This window comes from Schistocerca piceifrons, chromosome 1 (genome assembly GCF_021461385.2).
Source record: "Schistocerca piceifrons isolate TAMUIC-IGC-003096 chromosome 1, iqSchPice1.1, whole genome shotgun sequence".
Taxonomy (NCBI): Eukaryota; Metazoa; Arthropoda; class Insecta; order Orthoptera; family Acrididae; genus Schistocerca; species Schistocerca piceifrons.
Window position 1 is genome coordinate 772,824,564 of NC_060138.1, and position 13,105 is coordinate 772,837,668.

A 13,105-nucleotide genomic window follows, 5' to 3' on the forward strand; every position below is an offset into this window, starting at 1 on the left:
TTTCGCTGCGAAACAACGAGAATAACTCTTCCACTCTTTTTGGGGTTGATATACAGACATTTGTTCTGTTATCGAGTCTCGGATACAAGTAGCAATTCCAGATTGTGTATTTAATGTAGTGTTGAAATGAGAGCGGGGCGTAAATAATGGTAATCTGGAAATACGCAAGAGATGGAACCAAATAAAAAGAAATCACGATATTGTCGAGAACAGAAACAGTAGCAATCGGCAGCAAACTAACACACTGCGATCTTAACGTAACAGACTATAAGTCCTTCCTCGCTAATTTATGATGTTACGTTGGGGTGAACTAGATGGTGCAGTAGTTTAACCAACTTTAGTGGGAATAAGAATTATATATTAATACCTTCAGCTGCTGATGGGCGTTGATATATATCAACGGGGACGGGTGAAAATGTGTGCCCCGACCGGGACTCGAACCCGGGATATCCTGCTTACATGGCAGACGCTCTAACCATCTGAGCCACCGAGGGCACGGCAGGCATTATCTCACGCACGCCTCCCGCGAGACCCACATTCTCACCTTATATTTCCACATACTACATACGTAGTGTCACTAAACAACACACTCATTACTCGTGGAAGACATTCTTACCAAGTCCCATAAGAGTTCGGGCAATATGTGTGCATCCGCACAGAAAAGGAAGGTCATGGCCGATATTGCCAGAACTATATACTTATATGGATATGGTGTCTGTTCTTTCATAGATGTCCGAAAGAACAGACACCATATCCATAAAAGTATAACTTTAGTGGGGGTTGATAGTGATTGAGAGGAAGGCGAAAGGAGTGAAGCAGACATTGAATCATAATGTGATCGTCCTGACTCAAATTTTTCTTTGATTTATGTATAGCAGTGCAACGAATGCCTTGATTTCTTCAAAAAGGTATAACTGCCTTACTTCTCCTCCGTATCTATAAAATTTTGATTCTAACTTTCTTAATGATTTTGTCCGTCAATCAGACAATTCTTTTGTCGCTGTATCCACCAACGAAAACTATGTGTGAGATCAGAGCTCCCGCATTTGTGTGAGACTCATCGATGAAAGGTGGATGCCGGCAGTTTCCAGCATAGTTTACGGCATTCAGTGATACTTCCGCACTTAAGAAAACAAACTGGTAGTCATTAAACCACTGCCACAGCTACAGTTAACCTGACAATACGGGTGTTCCGTAGCTCAGAATTCCTTGTGACTGAGTGTGTACCAATTTCCAAGAAAGATGCTCAGACTTATCACTGTTACCTAACTGAAAATATAGGGAATTACCATAGAGTTGGATGAACAAAGCATCGCACTAATTTTCTGTATTTATACATTTTCGTAATTCATTTATTTTGACGAAGCTACCTAGCTAACATAGATTCGACGACTGTACAACAATGATTGAGATGAAGTTAATGCGTCGAACAGAAGGCTGCACAAGGCGGGATAGAAAAAGGAATTACGGTATCTTCCTGCAACCTGGAGTGCAACCAGTGCTGAAATACAGGTAGATCCCCTTCTACTCTGATTTGCTATTCGCGTTTTCGCATATATGCGATTTTAGATTCAAGTCCAGTGCTGCCATCTCTTAACAGGACGCGGAAGCAGTAATGCGTTGCACATCTCAAGCACATCTTCTTTCGTGTTTGTCGAGACGTGAATCGTAATTTCAATTTAGCAAGGAGTTAGGAGCTATCCACTACACGTATTGTCTGGTTAATTGTACAAGTGGCACTTGCTCAGTGATTACCTGTTTCCAAACAACTTACGGGAATTCAGCCAGGTAATATTTAAAGCGACCGCCGATATTTCGGCAGGAGTACACTGCGCCATTTTCAAGGCACAAACTGCAACGCACAGGCCATGTACCAAGGTTTCGAATTGCCTGAACATCGCCTGTCCGTTGCAGTTTGTGCCTTGAAAATTGCGGGGTGTTCTCCCGGCGAAATATCGGCGGTTGCTATAAATATTACCTGGCTGAAGTTGTTTGAAAATTGTATACTCTAAGAGAACCTCAGGTCTCACATTGTTCACCTCTACAGGGAGAAAATGTACCTGTGTTTACGAAAGTTAGATAAACTTCGTAGCTGTCGAATTAGACTGTAATGCGCTTTGTCGTCTTTATTGAGGTGTCGTGATGAAAATCGTGTCCCAACATATGTCAAGATTGTGCACCATATTAATTCTCCAGCCGCCAATCGCATCAAGCTACGTGCTGGCTTGGCTCTTGTGCGTGAAATGATTCGTTTTACTCGTCGACGTTTGGATTCTGTTCACAAAGAATTGTTTCGTTTCCATTTAATGGTTGCTTCGAAATTGTCTGATTTCACCTGGAATTGGTTGAAAGGTGCCTCATAGACTCAAGTTGATTGGGAATACAATTCTGTTACTGCTCTGCAATTGGAAAAGTTTGAACTCCACACGGGGTAGCCGCGCTGTCTCAGGCGTCTCGTCACGGTCCTTGCGGCTCCCCCCGTCGGAGGTTCGAGTCCTCCCTCAGGTATGAGTGTGTGTGTTGTCCTTAGCATAAGTTAGTTTAGGTTACATTAAGCAGTGAGTAGGCTTAGGGACCGATGACCTCAGCAGTTTGATCCCATAAGACCTTACCACAAATTTCCAACTTTCCAAAGTTTGAACGTTTCCATCGCTCGAAGTCTGATTTTATATCTCGACGTTCTGTGATGCATCGCACCGAGAAATCTTTTGACGACGCAACCTTAACCGTGCTACGGAAGGGTTTAAATTTTGCACCCACACAGAAAAGTTTGCCGGTAGTTGATTTTATTAGTTCAATTGAACAGGCAGTTTGCAGACTACCTCCTGACGCTGCAGAGGAGATTAGGAGAGATGCATGCCGCGTGTTGACTAGGGCTCCTCCACCCAAGAGTAATGTAACAGCACCAGAGAGGGCCGCTTTACGCTCTTAAAGTTGATCTTGATATAGTTATTTTACCCGCGGACAAGGGCGATACCACCGCTGTTCTGCACAAACAGGATTATGTACAAAAGATGCAATGTTTATTATCTGAATCAGCATATCGCAGAATCGATACCGACCCCACGAAAAGTGTTGAGAGAAAGACCAAAAGCCTCCTGAAGAAAAGGGGTTTGTCGTAGGACACTGTCAAGAGTCTTAGCACCTATAGTGCTGTTCCCCGTAGGTTATATGGCCTTCCGAAGGTACACAAGGAAGGAGTTCCTTTCCGTCCTATAGTAAGCAATATCGGCGCTCCGACATATCGTGTAGCCAAGTATCTGCCTCTCTGTTAAGTCCACAAGTCGGTCGGTATGAACATCATATCTGGAACTTAGCTGATTTCTTACGTCGTTCGGAGCGAATGCGGTTGAATGACTCTGATATTTTAGTAAGTCTTGATGTGATTTCTCTCTTCACTCGTGTTCCTTTGTTTGATTCGTTGCAGTTAACTGAGGTTAGGTATGGTGTTGAATTAACTAATCTCTTTCGGCATGTGTTAACATCGACTTCCTTTTTATTCAGTGACCAGTATTTCGAGCAGACAGATGGAGTTGTGATGGGTAGTCCGTTGTCTCCTGTGCCTGCAAATTTGTTTATGGAAGACTTCGAGGAACGTGAATTGGAGTCGGCGCCTTTGAAACCCACCTGTTTCTTCTGATATGTTGACTATACTTTTGTTGTTTGGCCTCATGGTAGGGAAAATTTGAATTTCTTTTCAGAACATTTGAACTTGATCCACCCAAACATTCGTTTTACGATGGAGATGGAAGAGGATGGTTACCTTCCCTTTCTTGACGTTTTGGTTAGGACGAAAGTTGATGGATCATTCGGACATTCAGTCTACAGGAAACGTACTCACACTGACTTGTATTTACAGGTTTATAGTTGTCACCATCCGGCTCGGCGTGAAAACTTGGTACACAGGGCGCACGTCATTTCCGACATTGAGACTTTGAGAGCTGAGCTGGCCATCTTGAAGCTACATTTCATCAAAATAGTTACAGTGAAAGACAGATTGAACGTGCGTTGTGCTATCGACCAACTGTGCATCGGGTGATTTATGATAATACTGAGTCGACACCTAAGCCTACTGCCTTTTTGCCTTACGTAGGAAGCACTTCCAAGATCGGTCGTAGTTTGCGGAAATACAATGCGAAATGTGTTTTCCGACCTCCATCTAAAATTAGAGTGCCTTTGTGCTTTGTTAAGGATGATCTTTTGTTTGCGTAAGGCGGGTTTATATCGCATTCCTTGCAGCTGTGGCAGGGCATATATTGGTCAGACTATCAGGACCGTGGAGGACCGATGTACTGAGCATAAACGGCACACGCGATTATAGCAGCCAAGTAGATCTGCTATTGCCGAATAGTGTTTGGATACTGGTCACCTTATGTTATATAACAATACCGAGATATTGCCATGCACGTCCAGCTATTTGGACAATGTTATTAAAGAGGCTGTTGAGATTAAATTAGCGACAAGCTCGTAAACGGGGATGGAGGTTTTTGTTTGAACTCAGCTTGGAATCCCGCTCTCTTCCTGCAGCCTTCTTTATGGAAGAAATGCTACAGTGGATTGCAGGTTAAAACCCCTTATTATCTACCACTCTCAAAATCCTAGGACGAAAAAGGGTTGGGACAAGATCCTGCTGGGAGTTCATTGGAGATGAGATAATGATTTTAATGAATTATTTTGTTTCAATATTAAATTTTTAAGAGTATAAATTTTGCATTACAATGGATTTCATTAAACTGATAATAGTTATTTTTGGTGAAAACTCTAAGACAAGCTGCTTTTTTAAACGTAATATGTGGGAAAACGAGAACTCAAGCCCCATATTTTACATATAAAGTGATTCTCGATTTACGCGAATTCGGTATGCGCAGCCATTCCGGGGAACGTAAGTATCGCTTGTAAAGAGATTTACCTATACGTAAATCACTTCCGATGATCAAGGCTATTGCATGTCAAGCAGATGTCCAATATATCAATACTAATAGCAGTCTTAAACCACAGGCCCAGCGGCCTACGACATCTAGGCCAACCCCTGAAGAGATTGAAGGAATAGTTTCATCTCACGTCCTAACAAGTCCTTGTAAGTCAGAAATATGAAGATGACTATGATGGTTTTCATCTTCATCATCGTCATAATCATTACAGTATTAGCGATAGTATTCCTAATGAGTTAATGAAATAGCATCGCGAGTATTTTATCGACTCACCTGCCGCATCCTCCTTCCAGATCGGAAAGGAAAGGAAGACTACTGGTGTTTGATATCCTGTCAATCATGAGGCCATTAGAGGCAGAGCATACTGTTAGAATGAGGGAAGGATGTGTCAGGAACTCAGCCGTGACCTTTTCAAATCAACTATCCCAGCATTTGCGTTAAACCATTTTCGGAAACCATGGAAACTCCAAATTTAGATGCCCGAAAATGGATTAGAACCGCTGTCCTTTTGAATGCAAGTACAGCGTCTTCCAACTGCACCACATTGCTGGTTGGTTCCCAATTGAAAAACCGCTTTGAAAGTGTGCTATAAACCCCAGTTGCTGGACAGGGACAAAAAAGAAGTAGTTAAGCTCAAACGACAGGAAGGAAGTATGAGCTAACCGGCATGTGTAACTGACACACCACATACCCCATCAGCTAGCCACCTAGCTCAGACCATGGCCTACCTAAAATGCAGTGCATTGAGCCGTGGTGAATAAGCCAGGACACGAACGGTGGGTTCACATTCCCCCCCCCCCCCCCCCCCTTTTACACTCTTCCGTTTCGTCCATCCCCTACTCTCCTCTCAAATTTCCATGCTACAGCGGTTCGCTGCAAAGTTGTGAATAACAGTTCCTTTCATCTTCTTCTTGCAAAGTTCTTTTGCTGCGTAGAAAGCCAAAGCAATTTTACTGCGTATTCCGAAAATGAGTGTTCATTTTGACAGCTCCAAGCTTTATTATTAGATTACGAAACGTAAGCGAAAAAAACTGTGATATCACGTTAGGGTAATAGCGCTATGACACATATGCAAAAACTCGTTTTTGCACGCAAATTACTGAATCAGTTCGCGTGACGCCGCTAAGCACTCGATGTAGTAATTGACCAGCGAACTAAGTTTGTTCCCCGGCCAATATGGGCGCAGGCCTGTGTAATTTTAGCCGGCTTCAGTGCTGGAACACTGAACTCCAAACTGCATCACTGAAGTATTTGCCATTCAGATCGTACTTGCAACACATACGGTTGCATTGTCTTCACGCTGACGGTAGCTGTCGAATTACACTGTCCAGTCACATTAACGTGAGCACGTGTCAAAAATCTGAAAAACCACCTTTTGCAGCGCGTACCGCTGCGAGAAATACAGAAATAGGGTCGGAGAGGTTCTGGAAGGTACCGACAGGGATGTGGAGCCAGGCCGACTCCAGTGCCTTGGCCACCTGCGCCAGGTTTCTCGGTCGAGGATTCATGGCGCCGACAGCCCGATCGAGGAGGTCCCACAGCTTCTCGATTGGGTTTAAGTCTGAGGGGTTCGGCGGGCAGGTGAGTACTGTAACTCATCCCGATGTTCTCTGAAGCACTGCGAGGTGTGTGACAAATTGCATTGTCCTGCTGGTAGATGCCATCGTGCCGACGAAAAAGAAATTGCACTACTGGCCATTAAAATTGCTACACCACGAAGATGACGTGCTACAGACGCGAAATTTAACCGACAGGAAGAAGATGCTGTGATATGCAAATGATTAGCTTTTCAGAGCATTCACACAAGGTTGGTGCCGGTGGCGACACCTACAACGTGCTGACATGAGGAAAGTTCCCAACCGATTTCTCATACACAAACAGCAGTTGACCGGCGTTGTCTGGTGAAACGTTGTTGTGATGCCTCGTGTAAGGAGGAGAAATGCGTACCATCACGTTTCCGACTTTGATAAAGGTCGGATTGTAGACTATCACGATTGCGGTTTATCGTATCGCGACATTGTTGCTCACGTTGGTCGAGATCCAATAACTGTTAGCAGAATATGGAATCGGTGGGTTCAGGAGGGTAATGCGGAACGCCGTGCTGGATCCCAACGGCCTCGTATCACTAGCAGTCGAGATGACAGGCATCTTATCCGCATGGCTGTAACGGATCGTGCAGCCACGTCTCGATCCCTGAGTCAACAGATGGGGACGTTTGCAAGACCACAACCATCTGCACGAACAGTTCGACGACGTTTGCAGCAGCATGGACTATCAGCTCGGAGACCATGGCTGCGGTTACCCTTGACGCTGCATCACAGACAGGATTGCCTGCGGTGGTGTACTCAACGACGAACCTGGGTGCACGAATGGCAAAACGTCATTTTTTTCTGTTGAATCCAGGTTCTGTTTACTGCATCATGATGGTCGCATCCGTGTTTGGCAACATCGCCGTGAACGCACATTGGAAGCGTTTATTCGTCATCGCCATACTGGCGTATCACCCGGCGTGATGGTATGGTGTGCCATTGGTTACACGTCTCGGTCACCACTTGTTCGCATTGACGGTACTTTGAACAGTGGACGTTACATTTCAGATGTGTTACGACCCGTGGCTCTATCCCTCTTTAGATCCCTGCGAAACCCTACATTTCAGCAGGATAATGCACGACCGCATGTTTCAGGTCCTGTACGGGCCTTTCTGGATATAGGAAATGTTCCACTACTGCCCTGGCCAGCACATTCTCCGGATCTCTCGCCAACTGAAGAAGTCTGGTCAATGGTGGCCGAGCAACTGGCTCGTCACAATACGCTAGTCACTACTATTGATGAACCGTGGTACCGTGTTGAAGCTGCATGGGCAGCTGTACCTGTACACACCATCCAAGCTTTGTTTGACTCAATGCCCAGGCGTATCAAGGCCGTTATTACGGCTAGGGGTGGTTGTTCTGGGTGCTGATTTCTCAGGATCTATGCACCCAAATTGCGCGAAAATGTAATCACAAGTCAGTTCTAGTATAATATATTTGTCCAACGAATACCCGTTTATCATCTGCATTTCTTCTTGGTGTGGCAATTTTAATGGCCAGTAGCGTACATGTGGAGATGGTCTTGGTCCCCAGGGAGAGATAAATACTCCTGTTGATCCAGTGTGCCTTGCAGAAGGACGAAATCACCCAGGGAACGCCTCGAAAACATTCTCCAGACCATAAAGCTCCCTCCTCCGGACTGAATCCTTCTGACGATTGTTGCAGGATGTTTGCGGATGTTTCACGCCGATGGAGCATAAAACGTGATTCATATGAAAAGGCCACCCGTCGCCAGTCACTGGACGTCCGGTTGCGGCACTGGGATGCCAATTCCAGCCTTCATCATCGATGAACAGCAGTCAGCTTGGGTGAATGAACCAGGCTTCTGCTATGGAGGCCCACACGCAGCAACATTCGCTGGACATTTGTTGGGGAGACACTGTAGCGAGCTTCGTGGTCCATCTATGCGATCAGTTGCACGTCTGTTCGCCCGTTCGCCCCTACACATTTCCGAAACTGTGGTTCACCTCTGTCATCTATGGCCCGTTGGAACCAAGGCTGCGTCGGTACCGGCTTTGGATAACGCCATTCTGCCGTGCACGGTATTCTTTAACCAAGGCGTCACGGTTACAAACTTAGCAATTTCAGATCGCTTCCACCCTTGGCCCGAAAGCCAATTATTATGCCATTTTGGACGTCATATAAATCGCCCCCCCCCCCCCCCCCCCACCCGACACGCTTTATATACCTTCCACTGATAGTTTTGCCATCTGCAGTCTGTGAGTGATTATTGCACATTGATGTCGAGCATCAGCGGTGCTCACATTAACGTCACTGGACCGTGTATATTTGTCACCGGTGGTTACACAAAAATTTTCACAATCTATGACTAAAACATTTTCAGAAAGACGTAACGTGCATCGTTAACTTCTTTACTGTCTCCAGAATAAAATTTGATACTAGAATCTTAAATGCTGTAGTGACATAAAAGTCCGTTGCGATCCATTATAACCAGAGAATGACAGCCCTTGTCACTTTATCTTTGAAGAACTTTTCACAGGAGGTAAATTTATTCCGGTGGAAGAAAAGAAGAACATAAATAATCAGAGTTTCAGGATGGACGGTCAAACACTTCCCAACGTAAAGTTGGCAAGAAGTGTCTTCTGAGCTGACCCGGTTGAAAGTGAACGTTGTTCCGTGTCAGCAAAACACAAGCCCTCATGATTATGCCTGGTTTCATCTTCTCGATGACAAATGCAAAATGTAGAAGAAAGAGCAACACTTGGTCAGCGAGAATGTTGAAATAATCAACCTGATTCATGTTCACGGCAACCTGAATGAGTGAGCCCACGTCTCGGTATGAAGGACATCGACAAAATATCTCACAAGTCTGAACTACGCTCTACACATACAATGTGTTAAACATCTCACTGGACCGTCGTATCTTTCGACACCTTGCATAGTTTGAAGAAAATACGGAATCACCACTCGTCAAACCACATCACAAGACTACAATCGGCTGCTCCCCCGTGTATGTGCTGTTTGGCCCACTGAAGATGTACAGCTTTATCTGCCACTGAGATAAAAGGCCTTCTATGTAGTACCAAATGTCCATTGCATGCTTCTCCCTTCACCATGTTTGCTCGTAAACTCGTTGCGATGGGCCTGCATTCACTTACAGCAGCATTTCCTGTCGTGTTTGAAACTGATTGTCACTGACAAGGTGGAGAATCGCTGTCGGTTAGGATTTTTGTACAAGTCTTCTTACGCCTTATTACGTGGCTGCGAGTGGTACTCCATTCCTTTTGGACACGCAGACAGTCCGCACAGATAAATTTAAAATCGGTTAACTTCATTTGCGGTCTGCTCACGGGCGAGTCCGAAGTGGATAGCTCCTTCGTGCTTTCCTGTCGAGACTCCATGTCAATCCATTTTACTGCGCTGAACCCAAGCAGTCGACTGGCACATACGACATCTGTTCGAAGAAAATCCAGAACTTTGTCCGTAAAATTTTTCTGCGCTTATCTTTCACTTACTGCGCGTGGTCTTCTTCCAAATACTCTCCTCACCAATTGATACACCGCTCCAACGCCATTTCCACTTCCGAAAGCAATCTCGGTACGCCTCTTGCTGGATAGTGCGAAGCGCCGTCTGCGAATTTTCTTTTATCTCATTTAACGTTGCAAATCTTTATCCTATCAACGGCGTTTTCAACTTTGGAAATTAAAAAAATGTCCCCATCTACATCTACGTGATTACTCTGCTATTCACAATAAAGTGCCTTTCAGAGGGTTAAATGATGAACCACCTTCAATCTGTCTCTCTATCGTTCCACTCTCGAACGGCACGCAGGAAAAACGAGCACTTAAATTTTTCTGTGCGAGCCCTGATTTCTCTTATTTTGTCATGATGGTCATTTCTCCCTATGTAGGTAGGTGCCAACAGAATGTTTCCGCAATCGGAGGAGTAAACTAGTGACTGAAATTTCATGAGAAGATCCCGTCGCAACTAAAAAAGCCTTTGTTTTAATGATTGCCACACCAATGCACGTATCAAGACTGTGACACTATCTCCCCTATTGCGCGATAATACAAAACGGGCTTCCCTTCTTTGTACTTTTTCGACGTCATCCGTCAGTCCCACCTGATACGGAAGCCACACCTCACATCAATACTCCAGAATAGGGTGGACAAACGTGGTGTCAGCAGTCTCTTTAGTAGACCTGTTGCACCTTCTAAGTGTTCTGCCAATGTATCACAGTCTTTGGTTTGCTCTAGCCACATGTCTGGAGAGTGCGGAGGAAGAGGCAACACAGTGATTTCGTTTTCTGTACAATAGTCACGCACCAGCACGGATGAAATGTGGTTGCTTCATCGTGATGTCCATCCCCGGGAGCCGAATGGTCAGCGTGACAGGATGTCAATCCTAAGGGACTGGGTTCAATTCCCGGCTGGGTCGCAGATTTTCTCCGCTCAGGGACTGGGTGTCGTTTGTCCTAATCATCATCATCATTTCATCACCATCGACGCGCAAGTCGCCAAAGTGGCGTCAAGTCGAAAGACTTGCACCCGGCGAACGGTCTACCGGACGGGAGGCCCTAGTCACACGACATTTGTTTATTTATCCTAATGAAAGAACCATAATTTGTCTCGCCACATTTCAGGCCGTTTCCTTCTCACATATCCTCGCACATGTCGCAACACGCCCCTTAGTACCATCGATTAACAGTTTGTCCCTGTGGCACGAATTCATAATGAACTAATCCTTCAAGCCGGCCGGAGTGGCCGAGCGGTTCTAGGCGCTTCCGTCTGGAACCGCGCGGCCGCTATGGTCGCAGGTTCGAATCCTGTCTCGGGCATGGATGTATGTGATGTCCTTGGGTTAGTTAAGTTTAAGTAGTTCTACGTTCTAGGGGACTGATGACCTCAGATGTTAAGTTCCATAGTGCTCAGAGCCATTTGAACCATTTTTGAATCCTTGAAAGTCAAAGCAAACTATTAGCATGGCTTTGATGTTTCACTTGACCTGACCTGACGAGCTTTTCTAGATCTTAGGAAACCTTTCCCAGCCTATTGTGAAGACTGAACCTTGGTCTCAACATCATAACCGTGGATCCACACTCATCACCAGCTATGATTATCTTAAGGAACACCTCGTTCTCATTTGCGCGATCCAAAAGCTAGGTGAATGTCTTTCTGGTGTTGACTCATGGGACGTGGGATGAACTTGGCGTCAACACGATGGATTCCAAGATGCTGTGTCAGGATTTCATGACAAGATCCAACTGAAATCTTACATTCTCCTGCAATCTCTCGGACAGTCAGTCTTAGTTTGTCATGCATAATTTCTTTGATATTCCTGACATGAGCGTCGTCGGTAGACGTCTAAGGGCGTCCTGAACGAACGTCATCTTTAACTTCCGTACGGCCATTTTTAAACCGTATGAATCATTAGCAACACCGAGTATAGCGTAAGCACTTATCGCCGTAGGCTTCCTTCGTCATTTGGTGTGTCTCTGGAAAGATTTTCTTGAGTTTCACGCAAAATTTAATGCAGTCGTATTGCTCCTTTGTTATCTTCAGTTCCGCAAATTATGTGACACAACGTTCTACTCAAGACACCACTGAACAATAACTAACAGACACGCAACAATGAAACTTCCGGCAGTTACACGTTAACACAGGTGTGGCAGGGATGACGACCGCATTTCCGTGCAATACACTATTGGCATGAAATTACGAATGTTCCGGAATTTTTTGAACAGACCTCGTACACTTTATTTTACTACGATGACCTATGTCAGCTGTGAATATGGTATGAGAGCCACATATCAGTTCCACTCCATCTACAATAACGAATAAGGAACAGCACTGGTGACAGGTTGTTTGATTCGGGGGGTGGGACCAAATAACGAGGACATCGGTCCCATCGGATGGGAAGAAAGTCGGCCGTGCCCTTCGCGTGAACCATCCCGTCATGTACTTGAAGCCATGTAGGGAAATCATGGAAAACCTAAATCAGGATGGCCGGACGTGGGTTTTAATCGTCGTCCTTCCGAATTTGACTCCAGTGTGCTAACCACTGCGCCTCCTCGTAATAGCATTGGTGAATATTGCCTACAAAATACTTGCTAGGATACTGAACAAGAAATACAAGTATATTTAGAAGCCACGATTACGGAATACCAGTACGGATACAGCAAGAAACAATCAACAGATCAGATGTTCGTCCTAAGATTAAGAATGAAAAAATGTAATGAGTAAAATACAATGGTACATCAGTTGTACGTAGATTTAATAGCACATTATAACCGTGTCAACAGAAACTGTCTTTATAAGGCATTACGGCAGCTGGGGACATCATCAAATCCAATAAGACTCGTGAAAATAACCGTAACCAACACCAACAGCTAAATAAAAGTTAATGGCAACTATTCCAATAATTTCCGATCTTTAAAGGACTTGAGCAAGAAGACTCTGTATCATCGACGTTATTTAAATTTGCTCTGGAGGTTGTAATGTGGAAACTGCCAAGCAAAACAGATGGTACTATTTTCAGTAGGACGACTCATAATATGGCAATTGCAGACGACATAATCGTTCTTGGCAGAAATAGAAAATATTTGCTGGAAATTATGTATTTTTG

At 44.8% G+C, this 13,105-nt stretch overlaps 1 non-coding gene across 1 annotated transcript; it reads right to left on the reverse strand.

The window, feature by feature from the left end:
• Positions 1 to 420: 420 nt before the first annotated feature.
• Trnat-ugu lies at positions 421 to 495 on the reverse strand. Its single transcript has one exon. It is a non-coding gene; the product is annotated as a tRNA-Thr (tRNA).
• Positions 496 to 13,105: the final 12,610 nt, after the last annotated feature.